Below are 7,312 nucleotides of genomic sequence, written 5' to 3' on the forward strand. Positions count from 1 at the left end.
CGGTGACGCGGGGAGCGGGCGGCAGGTACCGCGGGCCGGGCTGCGCACGGCGCCCGGCGGGGGGAGCTGGGCCGCTCCCAGGGAGAACACGGGCGGTAACACATCCCCGCCCTCCTCCCCGCCGCTCCCAGAGCCCGCCCGGGCCGCGGAGAGCAGCGGAGCCCCGAGCTGCGAGAGCCGCCCGCAGCCCCGCAGCGGGACCGCCCTGCGTGCGGAGCCGGTGCCGCCGCAGGTGACGCTGCCCGGCACCCTGTGCTGCTCCCCGGGCTGGGGGCATGCAGCCCCGCTGGCCGTGGGCAGGGGTGGTACCTTGTGCCAGGGCGCCCCGTGTCTCAGCATGCATGGCCAGCAGCGGTCTGCATCATCACTGTCCTCTCAAGTGCCCAGGAAAACTGTCTCAAAAGTTGTCCCAGCCCAACTGGGGCACCTTAAATGTGGTTTTACGCAGGGTTTCTGTACCCATCGAATGTCCAGGTACAGCACAATGTGGCCAATCACCAACACCCACACCACTGATTGTTAATCAGAGCAAAACTTGGCGAAGCAGCTATGGTTTTACAGCTTTTGTGCTGCTTGCCTAATGACCCAGCTATTCCTGGAGCCAGTCTTGCTGTAGTTACTTACCTCTGATCCCAGACAAAGCTGGGAGATGTGTTAGAGGATGCTGGCATTACCTTGGCTGCCTAGAGGTGTCCTTTATTCTTCATGGGCAGCTCTAGGCTTCCAAGAAGTAAAGTCCTTTTTTCTGGGGCTGGGCTGTCCTTTAACTTGTTTTATTTAAGCACGAACAAAGTCTCCAGTAAAATTCCTATACCTCTTTCCATTACAGTGTACAATATGATCTAATACACATTAACAAACTTCACAGAGTTTCATACTATAGGGACTGACTCATGTAATAGTTACAGAAGGTAATTTTCTTATCAGGGTTCATAGCATACTTGGGTTTCATTCACTGCAACAGCAGGTGAGGGCAGCAGGTGCTTCCCTGAACTTTCTGCTTCCCAAGTAATTTGTTGCATGGACTAGGTGCAGAAAAAATGCAGCTCTGCCTCAGGAAGACAGTACAGATCTCTAAACACTCCACACGGGTTTGGTTCTTGTAAAACTGAGAGACACCTTTGATGCGCTAGGCAAAGCACAAGAAAAGCAGAGCTTAATCCAGGATTTATGCCAAGCCAGACTTCTAGGACACTTCCAGAGCTGGGACACTGATTCTCCTTTGCTCTTCCCCACCACCAGAGCCTGGGCTCACACTTTCTGCTCACCAAGGCACCACTGGCACCCTGCAGCTCCTGCTCCTGGCCTGGGGAGTGGGGCTGGCACAGAGCAGGGCTGATGCCAGAGCAGCAGCCCCCTGTGAGTTAACTTACACATCTGAGTTCTGCAGCCAGGACAGACCATGTATGTTCAGCCCCTTCTCATGTGACCTGGGAGAGGAAGGGAAAAAAATCAGCTGATGAGTCAGAATGCCATAAAACCCAAGCACATTATTTCACAGCCTCACAGAAAGGCCACGACACAGGAGCCAGCCCAGCTCAGTGAATGTGTCAGCCTGCAGAAGGATAACAGGGCTGACAGTCTGAAGGGGGATATAGTTTTTATTCCCTATGCTGACTCAGCTCATTACACGACAGGACCATTGCTCCACTCTGGCACACAGGGCCAGGAGGATAAAAGCACCTTATTTTTCACCTTGGGAGCTATTTGGCACTTGTCCAGCTGATTAAATAAAGATATACGACTGCATCCACGCTCTCCTGAAGGCAAGGAGGAAGCAAAAGGGCTGACACTGAAACCAGGAGGCAATTTTAGTATAAAAGCTTCATGGAGTAGCAGCACTGCCCAATGTATTAACAAATGCCCGGTCAGCTCTGGCTTATTTCACAAAGAGCAAAGCTGCAAGCCCAGGTGGAGCATGAGCAGCCCCTCACAGCACAGCCCCGAGGCTGCAGCCCGTGCTTCCATTCAGCACACAAGCATTGTGTCTGAGCCCTGCAATTTCACTTCTGCTGCGTGTTACAAATGCACTTTGTGCCAACAGCTCTGAGGAAAATCCGCTCAATGCTCGAGAGTAACAAACGAGATAAAAGCCTAATTCCTCTCTTGGTTTTGAATCCCGAGAAAGAGGAAAGGGGAAGAAGCAGTAAATCATCTGCTCAAATGGTGCAGGATCCACACTGAAGGAGGGGCTGGGTTTGGACAGCTCAAACCCTGGGGTTAAGCTGGTTAAGTGGTTAAATCATTTGTTTGCACAGATTAGCTGGTGGTATTTCTCCCCCTTCCTCCTATACAATGTGTCTAAATAGGGGCACATTTCGGGAAAATTCCCACCCTCCCGCCGGAGACAAGCCTGCGTGTGACCACTGTCCCTTACTCAAGAAAGGCTCCAAGGGACAAACCTGCTTTCCTTGCTCTTCCCTGCCTCCAGAGCAGCACGGAATGTTCCCCTCCCCTCCGTATAAAATCAATTCCCGTGTCAAAAAGAGCCTTCTCGGGGCTGTGCTGGAGGAAACCCTTCCAGCCTGGCTCTGGCCCTGCCCTCCAGGGCAGGCTGGCTGTGCAGGGAACCGAGGTGCCAGGGCAGGGACAGGCACAGGGACAGACTGCAGGACACCAGGACACCGGAGCCTGCTGGCTCTGGCAGCTCCCAGCAGAGCTGCCGGTGTGCAATGGGCTCTCTGCCTGGGGCATCTTCCCCAGAGCGTCTTTGCTGGCCCAGCAAAGTCCTCGGTGGCCAAACCCACTGCAAGGGACAGACAGAGGGACACGGTGCTTTCCCTGGCCTTTCCAGAGAGCCCTCTGGGGACAGGGGAGGCAGCGCGGGAGCCCCTGCAGGGAGCGGGGAGGATGCCCAACTTTGATAAGCGACTTTGATAAGCTGTCAGCCACTCTGCGGGGCAGACAGCGCCGCAGCCGCCCTGCCCTTCAGGTGCAGTTTGCTTTACCTCTGGTGCTGATATCCCCATTTTCAGCCGGCTCAGCCCCGGCCCCGCCTGCAGCTCATTCAGCCTGAGGGCAGAGGAGCTGCAGCCCTCGGCTCTCAGCCCCATTGCATCGCCCCTCCCGGGCAAGAGGAGAGCAGCAAAGCAGCAGCAGGCAACGCAGGAACTGGGTCGGTCCTTTTTTTTTTTTTCCCTCCTTTTCTTTGATTTCACATCTTTCCCTAAAAAGAAGTGATTTGTTAGTAGTTGGCATATCCTGAAGAAATGCAGAGATGCCCCAGAAAACTCTGAAGAAAGGACAGAGTGGTATAATTTAATAGAAACAGAAGCAGGCAGCGGGTCTGAAAGGAATAATTTACTCAGCACAAAGAGAAAATTTTAGAGGATCCATTTCCAGAGAAAAGACCGTGAAGAGATTAAGAAAATAAAATCACAATAATTGATCTATTAAATAAGCTTTCTGTTCATCAGTGCATTGGTAAGGGTCAGTTCTAGCATAATCAGGAAAATAACTGGAATAATTTAGAGACTACAAACCAGTCTTTTCTAAAAACATTGGATACAAAAATCCAGAAAGATTTATTGAGCTACTTAATTATCATTTGTAGCTAGACAAAGACTATGGATAGAGCTGGAGAAACCCTCTAACATACAAAGGTAGAGTCAGGTTGAGGCTCCTGAGAAATGTAGCCCATTTTGTCCAGTAGCTCCACACTCACCCTCTGTGTTTCCAGTGCTGACCAAGGGAAAGGACCTCCTGGGCTGGGATCTGGGCCCCATCACAGGCATCCCATGGACACAACTGTTCCCAGGGCATCTCTCCATGTTTATCCTGGGTACAACCCCAGGCTCCTTCCCCGCTGTGTGCTCTGTGCAGGGCTGAGCTGGTGGCATCAAGCACAGGCACAGATGACGCTGGGAGAGGAATCAGACATTGCTCAGCTTCCCCCAGGAGACTGAAGTGAATTTTTCTGTCTCGTTCTCTTCATACACAGAGGCAGCAGGTGAATGAGAGTTTCAGCAACACAAAAGCTGCGCATGTCGAAACAAGAGATTAAAGTGGCAAGTCTTGCAAGAGCTCCCCTACCTTTGTTTTCCCTTCTTTAAAGAGGCTGAAACGTGAGAAGGGCTGGTTCCCTTCAAAACAGGAGGAAATGGTGTGCATAGAGGGCAGGGGATTTTCTCCCCAGTACGTACCCACACCAACCTCTGTTTATTATGTGCAACAGCAAAATTATTTCAGTGTAAAATGTTCAAAATTATTCATTTGAAGAAACATTAATGCATGCTAGTTCTCACCCTCCCAGATGTATGTTGCAGTTGAACTGCAAATATTTATTTTGAAGTAGTCTACACATATACTCAAAGTGCCAACCATAACTACATCACTCAGACTTCCCAAACCTCAGGGGATTTCACTTCTCCTGCCCTGCAAAAGGCAGCTTGTGTGCTGAAGGCTTCCTCTGCTGCTGGGGCATTCCAAGCCATAAATTTTACATTCAGGTCATTAAATATATAGGAGGGATCTTGTTAAGGCTAAACCAGGGCGAGTCACTTCACACTGCACAAACAGCGTTTTCTCACTCCTCTCTAACCTTCCCGAAGCCTGACATCTGGAGCCCGAGGAGGAGCAAGGCAGGACACGCAGGGAAGCCTCTGCCGCTCGGGATTTCTGAGCTCTGAAAGCCAGGAGGAAGAGGGCGCTGCTCTTCTTCCCGTCAGCTTCTCTGTCCGTCCAGCAGGAGCTGCTAAGAAATAACCGGGAGCCTGCTGCTCTGGAAAAGCAGGGGCTGCCGGGCTGAGATCCTGGCCCGGAGGGGTGGGAGAGGGCAGGGAGACCACGGGCTCGCCGCTGGGTTCTGCTGTGACAGAGATCACAGGTGGGATCAAGCAATGGGGCTGGGATTAAGCAATGGGGCTGGGATTAAGCAATGGGGCTGGGATTAAGCAATGGGGCTGGGATCAAGCAATGGGGCTGGGATTTCCTGGCTCATCCCGGAGCCGCGGATGCTGTTGTGGCATTGCTGCAGTCAGTGTCTCTCCCCAGACCCGGCTCGGAGCGCCTGGACAAAGCCGAGCTTGAACGAGCTGTGAAAGCCAGAGGTGGTACCCAACCATCTGAAGAGCAACCACCCCACAACAGAATCTTGCTGAGCCCGCTCCTGTTTTCTTCTTGAAATAGTTCCCAGCTGTCCCTAACGAAGGGATTGGGGCTGCCCCCATCAGGGGAGCTGCAGGATGCTTTCAGCGCCATTAGCCGCCGGATTAATGCCACCTAACGAGACACACGCAGAAACAGCCGCTGCAGGAGCAAGAGCAGCACCCAGTTCTCTGCAGCAGAGATGTGCCATTGTTTTCACCCATCTTTTCCTTGTCCCATTAGTAATTGTTGCCCTTTCTTCTGCCTAAGGGACAAAGGGTGTGCACAACTCTCAGGACAAAGCCCAGCCATGCCAGCAGCCAGTGATTTCTGGATACAAAGGAGTCCAGCCTGGGTCTCCCAATACAACAATCCATTTCTATTCACCAACTCACTTCAGCACCTGCTTAAATGCTTTTGTCAATACAAAAATTTCTCCTTCCCAGCATGATGAAAAGTCACTCCTTAGTACATAAAATATCACACCAAATCATGTGCAGTAGGCACACATTTCCCTTGGATACTTGGGACATCTGTGTTTGCTTTTACAACTCTGGGGCTAATCAATCATAAGGCAGCTGGCCAAATCTTTCCTTGAGTCAACACCCTGAGCGTTAGTGGAGATACAGTGAGGATGCATGGTGCCCTCAATGACATCTGTGCCTATCTGCACTCATGGCAGTAGTTCCCTAACCCAGTCCTAGCTCGGCAGTGAGAAGTTTTAAATAATTACCCCTTGATTGTTGCAAGCATGGAATGCTGGTTGTCATTTTCTCCCTTTTACTTTCTCCTCAAACCAATAAATTATTCTCAGAAACATCTGGTGCCATGAGCCCACAATGGACCAGGAGAAGAACACACCACAATCATTTTCCACTGGGATCCTGTTTGCCCAGGTGTTTGTATCCAAGGTTTTCTCTTCCATAACCCCATGGCTTCATCAGTGTGAAAGGATAAAAGATGGAGCTGTGGAGTGTGTGAGGGCACAGGCTCAGTGCTCTGCCCTCTCCACACACCAACAGGACTGAAGCAACTGCTGAAACCTGAGCTGGGAGTGAGAGCAAACCAAGGCAGTCTGAGCAGGAGCAAGATCAGGAATGTCCAGCAGCTTACACAGCAGAAAGGTTCTTCCACATCTCCTGTCACTGGTGACAAGTTCAGGGCTGGCACAGGTATCTGAAAGCTCCCTGCCACGGGGGGAACTCTTAGTCCTGAAAGGAGCTGTGCAAACTCTTTAAAAGCCTTCTGCTTTTTCTGGCTTCCTAGCCAGAGAACTCCCCTCTGGCCAAGTATAAATCTGCTGCAGAGGCATTTCTCGTTCCAGCTGCTTTGGAGTGGTATGATTCCTAAACATTCCTAAACAGCAGCACTTGGGCAGAGGGAGGGGGAACTCCTCAAGCAAACTCTGTGGAATTTACCTCATGGAGAAGACAAATCTCAGAACATAATTTAAAACCTGGCAAAAATAAGATCACTCTGTCTCTGGAACAGGATGAATTCAGGTCAGCTTTGAAACAGAGCTGCCTTTTGAAGGGTTCCTCTGTGGCTTACCCAGTTTATCAGGTGATTGTGACAAAAATAACAAACTCCAGTGATGCAGCAAGCAAGTGAGCTGAACAAAACTGGAATTTCCCAGCTCTTCTGCAAAAGCCCCAAGAACAGGTGCTTATTTAAACTCATGCCAATGTGGGATTCACCAAGGAACAACATTCTTACTATGCTCTTTAAAAGACTGACTGTGAACCTTTCCTGCCACTACCAGTTAAAGGAGTATTCATAGAAGGGTTTCATTTGACAAATATTTCCACTTTCTTATGGAGCTTGGGTCTAGGACAGCTTTGCACTTTTCCTGCAGAGGAGAAGAGAAGGGGGTATCTGGTTTTGTAAATGGAGTCTGAAATTGATCTGCTTCACAACAGACTAATATCCAATGAACTCTCAGGGTTTGAATGCTATAAGTTAAAGATACATAAATTTTGGAATTTAAAACATTCAAATCCTAAATTCATGGAAAGCATCAAAATACCTTTCTTTTGGAACATTGAGATAAATCCAAATCTGAACCCAAGATATTTACAGCACCCATTTAAGATAAAAATATTATTTACACCAGCATTAGAGGGAGGGTCACCACAGTGTTAGTCAAACACAGGATCTCTCACCTCTGTGGAGCCCTTATGTTTATTTTATGAAGTCAAGACTCCAGGGCTCTCAAGTCTGAGTGAGC

Source organism: Fringilla coelebs, assembly GCF_963513975.1.
Source record: "Fringilla coelebs genome assembly, chromosome: 6".
Classification (NCBI taxonomy): Eukaryota; Metazoa; Chordata; class Aves; order Passeriformes; family Fringillidae; genus Fringilla; species Fringilla coelebs.